The sequence below is a fragment of the Gossypium hirsutum genome, chromosome D07, assembly GCF_007990345.1.
Source record: "Gossypium hirsutum isolate 1008001.06 chromosome D07, Gossypium_hirsutum_v2.1, whole genome shotgun sequence".
Taxonomy (NCBI): Eukaryota; Viridiplantae; Streptophyta; class Magnoliopsida; order Malvales; family Malvaceae; genus Gossypium; species Gossypium hirsutum.
Window position 1 is genome coordinate 7,753,143 of NC_053443.1, and position 13,303 is coordinate 7,766,445.

Genomic DNA, 13,303 nt, shown 5'->3' on the forward strand with positions numbered 1-13,303 from the left:
ACTCTATGAGTTTATATTACAGGGGATTTAGCTTGGACTGGTAATCCCGCTGTAAGGATGAGTTCGCGAGACTGTGCTCTCTGAAATGGAAATGTGCGTACATGAATATAAATTGACGGACCCGGATCTATACACTAAAGTGTACCCCTGAAAATCCATCAAAATTCCAAGTAGTTTAACGGGATAAATATGGAAAAATAACAAGGGAATGGAAATCATGGTATTGATGAGCTCATCAATCATGGTATATATTATTGATACATGGAAATTATTGGACTAATTTGAATGTTGAGCTTGTGGATGATAGGGGAATAATGTATTGAATGGGTGTATGAATGTTTATTGCATTGTATTGAAAATATTAGCTAAGTATAATTCTTGTTACATGAGCTTACTAAGCCCAAAGTGCTTACCCTGTTTCATTTTCCCCCGTGTTGTAGTGTTAAGAGCTCGGAGGTTGGATTTGGTCGGAGACGCATCACACTATCAACCTCAAGATCTCGGTATATAAAGAAACTTTATTTTGAAAATCAATGGCATGTATAAGCTAATAAAGTAAATGTTAATGTGAAATGAATGTAAGGTTAGCCATTGGTATGGCTAACAAATCTTAGTTTTGGTATGTGAAGAGGTTATCTTATGGATATGTTTGAATTTATCTTGAAAATATGTTGAAATGGATTGGATGTGTTGGATTAGTCTCGGTTTAAAATTGCAGGGAAGGTTAGAAATTTATAAAGGGGTTATATTGAGTTCAAAAAAAAAACTTTGGGATTTTACGAAAAATTTCTTATGGTTTCGATTTAATCCCGATTTGGTCCCGATGTATGTTTTGGGCTTCGGAGGCCTAACCAAGGGACGTCATGACATGTTTCGATAAATGAATAGTATTTAACTCGTAATAATAGAAAATTAATTCGGTAAAATCTGGTAATGCCTCATACCCTATTCCGGCGACGAATACGGGTAGAGGATATTACATTTAATGACTTATATAGCAATTAAACCAATATATAAAATGAAAAATATACCATTTTAGAATTATATTGGAAGATTTGTGGATTATTTTGTTAAAATAAAGTTAAAAATTTTAATTATATTAAATTATAAATTATAAAAGTAAACTAATATATATGAAAACATGGAAAGAAAGAGAAAACATTTCTCTTTTTTTCTTCAAAGGATAGAAACCTCCATTGTTGAGGAGGAAGGAATCGATTTAGGGCTCTAAACTTTAGTCCCCCAATTGGTGAGTTTAATTTAGTCATTTTCTTATAATTTATATGTTTTTGAGGTCCCAAGAGCTTAATTTAGGTATCTCGTGTACCAATTTGTAAAATTGTTAATGTTTTTAAAAGTTTTCATTGTTGATTTCTTGAAGTTTTTGGTACTAAATTATTAGATTTTGAGCTTAGAAGTGAAAAATGACTAATTTGTAAAGTTTAATTGCTAGTTTTGAACATAGGGACTAAAGTGTATAAATTTTTAAATTTGTGTAAAACTTCTGTAATTATTGATAATATAAGGTTATAGAAGGATGCATTTGAGAACAAATTCGAAATCGAAACTCAAATTCGAAAAATATACCAATTTCAGTTTTAGGGACTAAATTGAATAAATGAAAAATTTGTATAAAATGCAAATTGATTGTGAATTTGGTTTAATATTGATGGTATTATATGTTTATGTTAATCTATAGCTAACGTTGACTCAGATTCCTCGAGAGTGAAAGGAAAACCTAAAGTTGTCGATGAATAGCTTGGAATTTTCGGTTTGTATTTCTATAATTCGAACCACTTCAATTGTTGCATATCTATTTTGTTTTGCATGGTAAATTTATGAGGTGATGACAGCTTCTCGACATACCAACATCAAAAGTGAGAATATTGCAACTAAATATAGGAATTAAGGCGGTGTTCGCAAGTATACGGGTAAGGTTGTAATATAGTTTATACAACGAAGTATTGGAGTACTCTGATGATCGTACCCAAGGGAGGCGATACTAAACTAATATTAATTCTTATCCCAACCAACTGATTCGCTAAAAAACCCTACATATATGTTAATTAATACTACATCCGCTCGTTAATCTTCCTTACTGGATTAGTTCCCCATGGATTTAACACATGCAATGCAAATTGATTGAAAAGATAAACATTAAGAAAAAATCAAGAAAAAATCTTGATATAATTATAATAGCGTGAATGGTAATCTGTGAAGAGTTGATTGATCTACAATCCAATCCCCACGAAGAACGAGATAGAAAACTGAAATAAAAACTACAACTGAAGGAAATCTAAATTATAATTGAAAGTAAAATTAAACTAAGTAAAATGTTGTCCCTAAAGTGTTTAGAACAATTCTATTTATAGGCCCAGGTTTGGGCGCTAATCTTTGACCTAAAACGACATACTATTTCCTGTTAAAGTTCATTGTGTGGACAAAAACACCCTTAGCCTATTAAGTAACCTCGTCACGTTGGTGTCGCGACACCTTTTGGCCTATGTTGCGACATTGATGGCAAGCAGCTCCTTTGGTACTCTGTTCACTGTTTTGAGGCATCCAAGCTCCGTGTTGCAACATCGCTGGTAGTCTACCATCTTTGTGCCTCAGAATAATGTCCTGTACACTCACCAGTCCTATTAGTCTACCTTGAGGCCTACTTTGGCCCACAAGGTCATATAAATTACTAAAAATTTTCATTTTATTGCTTAAGTACTATAAGTGAAAACTAAACAAAAACATAATGAAATTGTTTTCCTATGAGCTAGTTAAGTATAAAAAGTAGTTTTATCTACTACAACGAATTGTAGCAGATTAGGTGAGCTGAATTTGACAAATCGAGTTGACTTGATACGATTTTGATTGATTATTAAGATAGAAAACTAAATTTAAAATATTGTAAATTGATGTCAATGTAAAATTGACTTTGAATTGGGATGAATCATGCTATTATACTTATTAATTGATGATTTAGTTAATGAATTGAAAATGATAAGTAGTGAAATTTGAACCATATTATGAATTGGATAAATGGATACCTTATTAACTATTTGGGCAGAGTCAGATATAGTTGGCATGCCATAAGATAGTTGGAGTACAGGTTACTTCAACTATGTGTTAATGAATGATGGACACAACTTTTACTTCGGTTATACTGATGAGCGCTGAGCTCAATTTATTTACTTCGGATTTTTCGATGAGGCACTGGGTGCCAAAATTGGTATGTTGGTTGGATTCGTGTATCTATTCGAGTCCGAGTCAGGTTAATAGGGATTTAAAATGTAAAATTGATAATGACATATGAAATGAATGGCTAATATGAAAAATTATGTAAACTGAATCATAAGCTCGGAAGATTGGTATGAAATTGAGACAAATCGACTGATTGGATTCGAGGTATGTTGTGATAATGTATGATACTCCTATACTAGTTAATTGAACTTGAAGGAAATGATTCATATAGTGGAATGTACGTTATAACATGTTGTTTGGCATTGGTATTGAATGTCCTTTTTATTAAGTGTTTTTAGTTTACTTAAGTTGTATTATAATGTTCGATTATAGAAATACCACTGAGTTTATTACTCAATATATGGTTGTTTTTCGTTTGCAGATTAAGTTTCAAGTGAGATCCCAAATATCGATTTCAGCATCTAGATAGAATCCTAGACTCAACAATGTTAGTGGATCCCTTTTGTTTTGTTAGTTAGCATGTACCTAATGGAGTTACCTTAATATTTTGTTATGTTTGAGATTGTTAAATTTGAAATTAGTAAATGATTATAAACATGTATATACTAAGTTGGTAATTGAAGTTTGGTTTTATTTGTTTAATTGATAGAATTAGGGTATGAGCATGTTATTGAATGTATATCAATGTGATAGAGATCCTAGTTGAAATGGTACAATGATGAATTGTTGATGCAAAGTTAAAGATGACATGTTTTGATATTGGTTAGAATCCATATAAAGCATATGTGTACAGCACAATATATTGCCCGGGCCCACTACCCAAAATTTCAGTACCAAACCCACTTAATCTAAAAACCCCAGCCCATTTCCAATAGACCTAAAACCCAATACAACATAACCCATAAAAACCCGAAACCCAAACAGGCCCAAATTAAAAAATAGCCTAACAGGCCCAAAAGACAATAGCCAAACTAGGGTTTCAGTTTTTTCAAACCCTAGCTGCCGCCAGCTACCCACCCTGCCTTTGACCAGCGCCGCAAGCCACCAACTGCTGCGCCGCACCTACTATCGCCTGCTTCAAACGCCTGCAAAGAGGAAAGAAGGGACAATCATAGCAATGAAAATGATGACACAATCGGTTATAAAAAGCCAACAAAAGAAATTTGAGGGGGTTGGAAGAACTTTTGTAACAAAAAGAAACAGACATTAACAAAAAAGAAATAAAAACAAGAATATTTGAGAGGTGATTTTCTCTCATTTCTGTTTAGTTTTTTTCTCTATTTTCGTTTTTTTTCTCTTCGTTTGTATGGTTTTTTTTACATAATAAAAATAGAGAAATGGACCTTACCTGCGCCGTGTCGGGGAGGAGAAGATCAGCGGTCTTCCCTCGTTCTTTAGGCTTCGGGCTCCTTTTTTTGGGGTTTGGCCTTGGATTTGTGCCTAAGAGAAGCCTGGCTTCAAAAAAGGATAAAAAAGATCCGATTTTGAGTCACCGGCAACCGCAGGAAGAGAAACAAATTCTACCTCACGAGGAGACGATAGAGACAGTGATCCTAGAAGAGGGAAAGGTGGTAAAGATTGGCACGTGCATAGCTGAAGAAGTAAAACAAGACCTCATTGAATTGCTTCGAGAGTTTAAAGATGTCTTCGCATGGTCATACCAAGATATGCCGGGGTTAAGCACTGACATCATAGTTCACCGACTTCCTATAAAGGAGGATTGCAAACCAGTTCAGTAAAAAAATCCGAAGAATGAGGCCTGATGTTGTATTAAAAATAAAAGAGGAGGTGCAAAAACAATTCGATGCTGGATTCCTGCAAGTGGTCAAATACTCTGAGTGGGTAGCTAATATCGTTCTTATCCCTAAAAAAGATGGGAAGGTACGAATGTGTGTAGATTATAGAGATTTAAATAAGGCTAGACCAAAAGATAACTTTCCCTTGCCGCACATCGACGCCTTGGTGGACAACACAGCAGGGCATTCGCTGTTTTCTTTCATGGATGGTTTCTCTGGATACAACCAAATTAAGATGCATCCTGAGGATATGAAGAAAACTAGATTCATAACCCTATGGGGAACCTTTTGTTATAAGGTGATGCCATTTGGGTTGAAAAATGCAGGGGCAACGTATCAGAGGGCCATGGTAACACTGTTCCATGATAGCATAAGGAGTTAGAAGTCTATGTTGATGACATGATTGCAAAATCTAAAACAGAAAAGGAACATGTGCAGGTCCTTAAGAAATTATTTATGAGGTTGAGAAAATTTCAGCTAAAGCTAAATCCAGCAAAATGCACATTTGGGGTCTGATCAGGAAAATTGCTTGGGTTATGGTCAGTGAGAGAAGAATTGAGATTGATCCTGACAAAGTAAGAGCAATACAAGAATTACCCCCGCCGCGTACTCAAAAGGGGGTTCGAGGTTTTCTAGGAAGGCTGAACTATATTGCTCGGTTCATCTCACAGCTAACTGAGAAATGCGACCCCATATTTTACCTCCTCAAGAAACATAATCTAGGTGTATGGGATGAGGAATGTCAAAAAACTTTTGAAAAAGTCAAACATTACTTATCCAACGCCTCAGTGCTGCTACCACTCTGCCCAGACAAACCGCTCATACTGTATTTGGCAGTATTTGAAAATTCCATAGGATGCGTGCTTGGTCAACATGATGAATCAGGACGAAAGGAAAGAGCAATCTTCTATCTCAGTAAGAAGTTCACCGAATGCGAAACAAGATATTCGCCAATCGAGAAATTATGTTGTGCCCTAATCTGGACAACTCGGAGACTGAGACAGTACATGTTGTACCATACGACCTGGTTAATCTCCAAATTGGACCCTCTGAAATACTTAATGGAGTCAACCGCTCTGAATGGAATAATGGCCCAATGGCAAATTCTTCTATCTGAATTTGACATAGTCTATGTGAACCAGAAGGCGGTCAAAGGGAGTGCAATAGCGGAATTCCTAGCAAGTAGGGCTCTGGATGATTATGAGCCATTGAACTTCGATTTCCCAAATGAGGATTTGATGTATGTCGCAACTGTAGAGAAAGATTTCCAAGAAGGTGGTCCTTGGAAGTTGAGTTTTGACGGAGCTTCAAATGCTATAGGCAACGGAATTGGGGCAGTACTCGTGTCTCCTAGTAGAGATTATTATCCTTTCACTAGCAAATTGGACTTTGATTGCACAAATAACATGGCTGAGTATGAAGCTTGCATTATGAGCATCCGGGCAGCCATAGAGTGGAAAATTAAAGTGCTAGAGGTATACGGGGACTCTGCATTAGTAATTTACCCGCTCAAAGGGGAATGGGAAACAAGAGACCCGAAGTTGGTTCGCTATCGAAAATTGGTTATGGATTTGATCGAGGAATTTGATAGTGTCACCTCTAGTTACCTCCCACGAGATGAAAATCAGATGGCAGATGCTTTGGCCACTTTAGCTTCCATGTTTAAGGTGAACAAAATAGAAGATATGAAGCCTATCCAGATCAGCATCTATGAGGCTCCAGCCCATTGTTGCAACATTGACAATGAAGAGGAAAATGATGATCACCCTTGGTACTATGGCATATTGTGATATGTGAAGAGTCGTGAGTACCCTGACCATGCGACAGAAAATGATAAGAAGACATTAAGGAGATTAGCCATTGACTATGTCCTAGATGGGGAAATTTTGTATAAAAAGGGAAAAGATCAAGTATTGTTGAGGTGTGGGGATGCTGTCGAGGCAAAGGAAATTTTGGAAGAAGTGCATGAAGGTATCTGCGGAACGCATGCCAACGGCTTCACGATGGCTAGACAAATTATGAGATTTGGGTACTATTGGTCCACCATGGAAGGAGATTGCATTAATTATGCCAAAAGGTGCCATAAATGTCAAATTTATAGTGACAAGATGCACGCACCACCTTCACCCCTTCATGTTATGGTTTCTCCATGGCCTTTCTCCATGTGGGGAATGGACGTTATCGGGCCAATATCTCCAAAAGCTTCTAGTAGGCATCGTTTTATCTTTGTGGTTATTGATTACTTCACTAAATGGGTGGAGGCTGCTTCATATGCAAATGTCACAAAGTTAGCAGTTAGCAAGTTTCTAAAAAAAGAGATCATATGTCGATATGGGATGCCTGAAAGGATCATATCCGATAATGCACTGAACTTAAACAACAACTTAATAGCGGAAGTTTGTAGTCAGTTCAAGATCAGACACCACAATTCGTCACCGTATCGTCCAAAAATGAATGGTCCCGTGGAGGCAGCTAATAAAAACATGAAGAAAATTGTAGAGAAAATGACTGAAACCTACAAAGATTGGAACGAGAAATTACCTTTCGCTCTCCTGGCATATTGTACTTCCGTTAGGACCTCTACTGGGGCAACACCATTTTCTCTAGTCTATAGGATGGAAGCAGTTTTACCCATAGAATTTGAAATCCTTTCTCTCCGAGTATTAGCTGAACTAAAGTTGGATGAGGCTGAATGGATTCAATCTCGATATGACCAGCTAAACTTGGTAGAAGAAAAAAAGGTTAAAAGCTATTCGTCATGGTCAGATGTATCAAAAACGAATGATGCGAGCCTATAACAAAAAAGTTCGTCCCAGAGAATTTTACGAGGGGGACCTGGTTTTGAAAAAGATTCTTCCTCTACAAAAGGATTTTAGAGGAAAATGGATGCCAAATTGGGAAGGTCCTTATGTGGTAAAAAAGGCATTTTCAAGAGGAGCTTTAATCCTGAGCGAGATGGATGGTAAAAGCTTACCAAATCCTGTAAATTCAGACTCAGTCAATAAATACTTCACTTGAAAAAAGGGGGCACTCGAAAAAAAAGAGAGGCCAAAGTGAAAACCCTTAAAGGGCACCTTGAGGCCAAAGGGGATTTGAGTTGAAAACCTGAAAAAGGAGGCTCAAATTTTGAAGAAACGTGAGGTGAACGGAACAACTCAAATTTTGATCAGGATCTGAGGCATGTGGTGGTCTTACTATACCTGAATCACAAGAAGGAGTAGGTGACATCTTGGGGTATCGACAAAATACTGTGGATTCCCTAAACACATATTAAATGGTCTTTAGAAAACTTATGCAGGGAAGCTCGTACTGCGATATCTGGGGCACTTGTTGTCATATTATATTTTAAATCTTGGCAAAATTTATTGTTTTGATTAATGTATTCATTTCAAGCTTTGCTCCCCAATAAAATTTCATTTTTATCTATTGTCTTATTTCATTTTATCTTAGCAAAATTTGCTATCTTGATTAACTCATTCATTTCGAGATTTGTTCTCAATAACATTTGTTTGTTCGTTGTGATAATCTTTTTCGAAAAAACATTTAGAATAACTATTAATGAACTGAATGTTCAAGCAAATGGAGTTTTACATATTACTCTAGAAATTTCTAAATAATGAAGGAACCTGAAACAGGACTGTTGTTTAGAACACACAAAATTCAAAGTGTCTAAAAGGGAAAAGTCTAAGTCAGGACTATCCTTTCAAATTTTGTTGTCCAAACATTGAACAAAATGACAAGATGTCGTGTTGATGGCAAAGCTTCAATGAACAAACAAGCGATGTTCACCAAGCATTAAGAAAAGGTCTTCTGGGAGAAGAAAATTCTTCATTGAGCATAAAAATTTGGTATAACACCTTGGGAATGGGGTAAAGGACCAAAGAGCTTCACATTCTGTATCATTGAATTGTGATAGCAGAGGATCGAGAAAAGGCCAGATCTTTCTACCTTTGGGTTACAGCAGGAGAAAGATGGTTCAAATTTTGCATCCAGTGGATTGAACTTGGAGGTTTACAGTGGGGGCAATCTGATTAAGTGTTTCTTCGGATTTGTCAGTCGAGCAAGAAGGCGTTGTAGCACGTCAGCGATAAACCTTAATAGGCTTTTGCGTGACGATAACCTAAGCATTAAGGAATCATTTTCATGACATTCTGCATTCATTCAAATGTCATTCATACACGTCTAGTTAGGAGCATTTGATTTATTCTGGTCATCCTAATCACTAGGTACAAATAGGTTCATAAAATAGAATATACAGGTATTGTTCCTCAGAGAACAGATCAATAAAGATAGTAGATCTTGCCTTCCTGCACTAACAGCGAAGCAGATTGAAGAAACCATAGTTTGCAATTCAAAAGATTGAAGCCACAACGGCGAATCTTACTTCTGGCGATGCAGTGGAACAGTCGGAAGCTACAACAACGAATCTCATTTCCCCGACATTGCAATTTGAAAGATCGAAGCCACAACGGCGAATCTTACTTTCAGGCGATGCAGCGGAACAGATTGAAGCTACAACAGCGAATCTCACTTCCCCGACATTGCAATTTGAAAGATCGAAGCCACAATGGTGAATCTTACTTCCAGGCGATGCAGCGGAACATATTGAAGCTACAACAACGAATCTTACTTCCCCGACATTGCAATTTGAAAAATCGAAGCCACAATGGCGAATCTTATTTCCAGGCAATACAGCGGAACAGATTGAAGCTACAACAGCGAATCTCACTTCCCCGACATTACAATTTGAAAGATCGAAGCCACAACGGCGAATCTTACTTCCAGGCGATGCAGCGGAATAGATTGAAGCTACAACAGCGAATCTCACTTTCCCGACATTGCAATTAAAAAGATTGAAGCTACAACAGCGAATCTTACTTCCCTGGCGGTGTAATGAAATAGATTAAAGCTACGACGGCGAATCTAATTTCCCTGACATCACAGTTAAACAGATTGGAAATGGCAGATGTTATCTCTCTAAAGTTGCAGTAGAGCAGATCGCATCTAGTCCTATCTCCCTAAACAATTCTATCTCCCTGGTTGGCAGTGGAATAAATTGAAGAGTTACAAATCTTACCTCTCTGAAGTTGTAGTGGAGCGGATTAAAGCGATGAATCCTATACCTCTGAAGTTGCAGTAGGTTAAATTAAATTTATCATGACAAGTCTTATCTCCCTAACGTTGTAGTGGAGCAGACTAAAAACCACAAATCTCGTCCCCCTAAAATTACAGCAGAGTGGATTAAAGCTACAAATCTCATCCTCCCGAAGTTGCAGTGGAGTGGATTAAAGCAATAAGATCGAGTGGACTGGAATGAAGTTACCTGAAGAAGAAATGCACCAAGAAGTCAAGACTCGGCAAGACCGGGCAAAATTAGGCTTTCTTAGTCATTGCTCTGTTCTCGTTACACGACAACGAGCAAAGAGAGGCAGCTGTACAGCCCAATATATTGCCCGGGCCCACTACCCAAAATTTCAGTACCAAACCCACTTAATCTAAAAACCCCAGCCCATTTCCAATAGACCTAAAACCCAATACAACATAACCCATAAAAACCCGAAACCCAAACAGGCCCAAATTAAAAAATAGCCTAACAGGCCCAAAAGACAATAGCCAAACTAGGGTTTCAGTTTTTTGAAACCCTAGCTGCCGCCAGCTACCCACCCTGCCTCTGACCAGCGTCGCAAGCCACCAACTGCTGCGCCGCACCTACTGCCGCCTGCTTCAAACGCCTGCAAAGAGGAAAGAAGGGACAATCATAGCAATGAAAATGATGACACAATCGGTTATAAAAAGCCAACAAAAGAAATTTGAGGGGGTTGGAAGAACTTTTGTAACAAAAAGAAACAGACATTAACAAAAAAGAAATAAAAACAAGAATATTTGAGAGGTGATTTTCTCTCATTTTTGTTTAGTTTTTTTTTCTCTATTTTCATTTTTTTTCTCTTCGTTTGTATGGTTTTTTTTACATAATAAAAATATAGAAAGGGACCTTACCTGCGCCGTGTCGGGGAGGAGAAGATGAGCGGTCTTCCCTCGTTCTTCAGGCTTCGGGCTCCTTTTTTTGGGGTTTGGCCTTGGATTTGTGCCTAAGAGAAGCCCGGCTTCAAAAAAGGATAAAAAAGATTCGATTTTGAGTCGCCGGCAACCACACGCGGAGGTGCTAAGGCGGAGGAGCGCCATAGGCCTTAATCGGCCGATGACCGGCGCCAAGGCCCGAGAGAATGAGGGAGAGAGAGAGCTCCTCTCTGTTTATTTTTTTTTTTGAAAAATGGTTTTAAAACTTTTTTAGTGTTTTTTCTAGTATTTATATTAATTTTAAAACGGCGCCGTTTTGGATCAGGGGATCCGCGCGTCGACCCGACCCAACTCAGGGGATCCGCGTGTCTTCTATTAAGGGGTTATTTGCGCTTCTAGCCCCTCCGCTTTTTAATGATTCTTCAATCAAATTTGTTTTATTTTCAAATTTACTCCTTTATTTTATAATGGATCTCAATTTGACCCCTCATATGGGACGACGTCGTTTTATAAGCGTGGGGAATTTTTCCCTTTTAGTTCCCCTGTTTCGGCACGTGTCACAATCTAGTCCTTTTCGTCCTTGTTTATTTATTTCGAATTTGCCCAGTATTTTCGTTTTTACTTTAATTTAGTCCCTTTTAGCAATTTATTATTTTGTTCATTAGTTTAATGTTATTATCATTATTATTTATTGTTATTGGTTTTATTTCCCATTTATTTAGTCATTACAATCTTATTAATGCCTTAACTAGTTTTTATTTATTTATTATTATTTAGCTTTATTTTCATAATATATGTACATATACCTATGTATGTTTTTATGTATATGCGTACACATATATGTTTCTATATTTTATTTATATATACCCATATACATGTCTATACTTCATTTTCATAAATACTTATATATATACACTTACATATACTTTATACTTTCAAAATATATCTTATATATATTCTTTACATTTTATGATTCATATATACCTACACATATGCTTTTATATATTTGACGATTTGTTATATACGTATATATGTATGTACATACACTTACATAATTTTTCATGTATAAAAATTTCGAAATATGTACACATACATATGTTTTTCATATTTTCGTTATTATATATATATATGTTTATATATCTTTTATATTTGCATCATTTTGTTAATTTTGTTCATTTATTTACATGTTTATTATTGTTTGTTTTCTTACTTTAGTTCCTAATTATTTGTTACCTTGCCCGTATGATTGTTTTTATTATTTATTGTCTTGCTTGTATCATTTTATTTACATTGTCATCATTATTATTATTTTACATCCATTTTTACTCGGATTTATTAAAAACGAAAAATTTCAAAATAAAAGCAACACTCGGTATTTAAGATCTTCGAGAGAATCGAGCCCTAATGTATTGGGTTCCGATTTTCTTTGTTGGATCTAAATAATCGAGATTACTTTTTTAAATGAATAAAAGCTCATTATCGGGAATTCAATATGTCGTGTCCTAACGCATTGGATGTGACACGTTGCTTTTCTCAGGATGAGGATTTTCTTAAAAATAACAAAGGCAATATTCAATGTTTGGAAAGTTGAGACATTGTGCCCTAACGTATTGGGCTGCAATTTTCTCATCTGATTTGAACAATTGAATATCCCTTTTAAATTTTATCATATGAGTTTTTTTAAGACAAGCAACTTTTTATATAAGTCTCTTAAAACAAAGGATCGTATTTTTAAATCTCTTTAAAATTTTCAATTCTCGACATTAAGACATTAAGTAATCAACTAGGTACCAATTTTGGGCGTATCGAGGGTGCTAATCCTTCCTCGTGCGGAACCGACTTCCGAACCCGTTTTTTTGAATTTCGTGGACCAAACTTGTTGTTTTAATAAAATCAAAGTCGTTTATTAAAAACAACCACTTTTCGAGGTGATCCAATCACACTTCATACAAAAGGATTGGTGGCGACTCCATTTTTTTTCATTTTCCAAAACCCAAGTCGACCCCGTTTTCATCAAAAAAATGGCGTCAACAATATGAATTGGTATTTAAGATGTGGATTGGTATGGGTAATGGATTGGAATGAGGTAGGTACCAAATGCAGAATTTGAAATTTTCTATGAGGTATCCATACATTGGGAAGGGCATCGATACTTTAGTAATTTTTCTTTAAATTTTCAAAACATCGAATTATAAAATGATATCGATACAAGGTAAGGTATTGATACTTTGTAGAAGGTACCGATACTTTATGAAAGGTATTGATATCTTTTATTTTTGTTTAATTTTTCTAAA